The following is a 2,691-nucleotide window of genomic DNA, read 5'->3' as shown; positions in this document are numbered from 1 at the left end:
GGGAACCCAATGCCTGCGACACTGCCCCCTCCAGTGAACACAATGTCCACAGCCCTGCACCCTTGAGGGAACCCAGTGCTCAGGGCACTACAGCATCCAGTGAACAAAGTGCCAGCAGCACTGCAGCCTGCTATGAACCCAGTGCCCACGACACCGAAGCTTCCAGTGAAGCCAGTGCCTGCCATACTGCATTCTCCATTGAACCTTCGGTCCGCAGCACTGTGGCGGCCAGTAAAGCCAGTGCCCATGGCATTGCAGCGTCCAGGGAAACCCCTGCCCACTGAACTGGAGCCTCCAGTTATCCCAGTGATCCGTTCACTGCAGTCTGCAGTGAACCCAGTGCCCAAAGCACTGCTCCCTGCAGTGAACCCAGTTCCGACTGTACTGCAGGTTCCAGGGATCCCTGTCCCCATGACACAGCAGCCTCCAGTGAACAAAGTGCCCGCGGGAATGCACCCTCCAGTGAACCGAGTGAATGCGGCACTGCAGCCTGCAGTGAAACCTGGGCCTGTGGGTCTCAACCCTCCAGTGAAGCCAGTGCCCGCGGCACTGCACCCTCCAGTGAAGCCAGTGCCCTTGGCACTGCACCCTGCAGTGAAGCCAGTGCACACAGCACTACACCATCCCATGAACAAAGTTCCTGCCACGCTGCAGCCTGCTATGAACACAGTGCCCGCTGCTCTGCAGCCTCCATTGAAGTCAGTGCCCGCCGTACTGCACTCTCCATTGAACCTTGGGTCCCCGGCACTGCAGCCGCCACTAAAGCCAGTACCTGCGGCATTGCAGCCTCACGTGAAACACGTGCCAGAGCAATGCAGCCTCCAGTTTCCCAGTGATCCGTGCACTGCAGTTGCAGTGAACCCAGTGCCCACAGCACTGCACCCTGCAGTGAACCTCGTTCTGACTGCACTGCAGGTTCCCAAGATCGCAGTTCCCATGGCACTTCAACCTCCAGTGAATAAAGTGCCTCCGGCAATGCACCCTCCAGTGAACCCAGTGCCCGTGGCACTGCAGTGTGCTGTGAATCCAGGGCCTGCGGGTCTCTACCCTCCAGTGAACCCAGTGCCCACGGCACTACACCATCCAGTGAACAGGGTGCCCGCAGCACTGCACCATGCAGTGAACCCAATTCCCGCTTCTATGCAGCCTCAAGTAAACCAATTGCCCGCCGCACTGCAGCCTCCAGTGAACCCACTGACCGCAACACTGCACCCTCCATTGGAGGCAGTGCCTGCCACACAGCACCCTCCAATAAACCCAGTGCCCTCGTAACTGCACCATGCAGTGAACATAGTTCCCGCTTCTCTGCAGCATGCAGTGAACACAGTGCCTGCAGCACTGCAGCCTCCAGTGAAGCCAGATCCCGCAGCACTGGAGACTCCAGTGAACCCACGTCCCGCAGCACTGCACCCGCCAGTGAAGGCAGTGTCTACTGCACTGTAGCCTCCTGTGAACCCAGTGCCCGGGCACTGCAGCATGCAGTGGAACCAGTTCCAGTTTTTATGCAGCCTCCAATGAACACACTGCCCGCAGCACTGCAGCCTCCAGTGAACCCAGATCTGGCGGCACTGCCCCATCCAGTGAACCCACTGCCTGTGGCATTGCAACCTCCAGGGACCAACTGCCCGAGACACTGCCCTTCCACTGAACCCAGTTCCACGGCACTGCACCATCCAGTGAACCCAGTACCCGTTGTACTGGAGCCTACTGTGAACCCACTGCCTGCGGCACATCAGCCTCCAGTGAACCCAGTGCCCGCGGCACTGCACCCTCCATTGAACCCAGTGCGCGTGTCACTACATCCTGCATTGAACACACTGCCCAGGGTACTGCAGCCTGCAGTAAACCCATTGCTCGCATCACTGCATCCTGCATGGAACCTAGTGCCCAGGGTATTGCAGCCTGCGGTGAACCCAGTTCCCGCAGCACTGCACCATGCCGTGAACCCAGGACCCATGGTACTGGAGCCTGCTGTGAACCCACTGCCCGCGGCACTGCAGCCTCCAGTGAACCCAGTGCGGGAGGCACGGAACCCTCCATTGAACCCAGTGCACGCATCACTGCATCCTGCATGGAACCCACTGCGCAGGGTACTGCAGCCTCCGGTGAACCCAGTTCCCGTGGCACTGCACCATCCAGTGAACTCAATACCCGTGGCACTGGAGCATGCTGTGAACCCACTGCCCACACACTGCATCCTCCAGTGACCCACTGCCTGCGACACTGCCCCCTCCAGTGAACACACTGTCCGTGACACTGCACCCTCCAGTCAACCCAGTGCCCGCGGCTATGCACCCTCCAGTGAACCCAGTGCCCAAGGCACTACACCATCCAGGGAACAATGTGCCCCGGCACTGCAGCCTCCTATGAACCCAGTGCCCGCGGCTCTGCAGCCTCCATTGAAGCCAGGGTCCGCCGTACTGCACTCTCCATTGAACCTTGAGTCCGTCGCACTGCAGTTGCCAGTAAAGCCAGTGCCCAGGGCATTGCAGACTCCAGTGAAACACGTGCCCACTGCACTGCAGCCTCCAGTTATTCCAGTGTTCCATGCACTGCAGTCTGCAGTGAACCCAGTGACCATAGCAATGCACCCTGCAGTGAACCCATTTCCGACTCCACTGCAGGTTCCTGGGATCCCAGTGCCCATGGCACTGCATCCCTCAGTGAACAAACTGCCTGCGGCAATGCACC

The sequence above is a fragment of the Prionailurus viverrinus genome, unplaced genomic scaffold, assembly GCF_022837055.1.
Source record: "Prionailurus viverrinus isolate Anna unplaced genomic scaffold, UM_Priviv_1.0 scaffold_69, whole genome shotgun sequence".
In the NCBI taxonomy this organism is placed as follows: domain Eukaryota; kingdom Metazoa; phylum Chordata; class Mammalia; order Carnivora; family Felidae; genus Prionailurus; species Prionailurus viverrinus.
The sequence above is the reverse complement of the archived record's forward strand: the minus strand, read 5'-3'. Positions refer to the sequence as shown.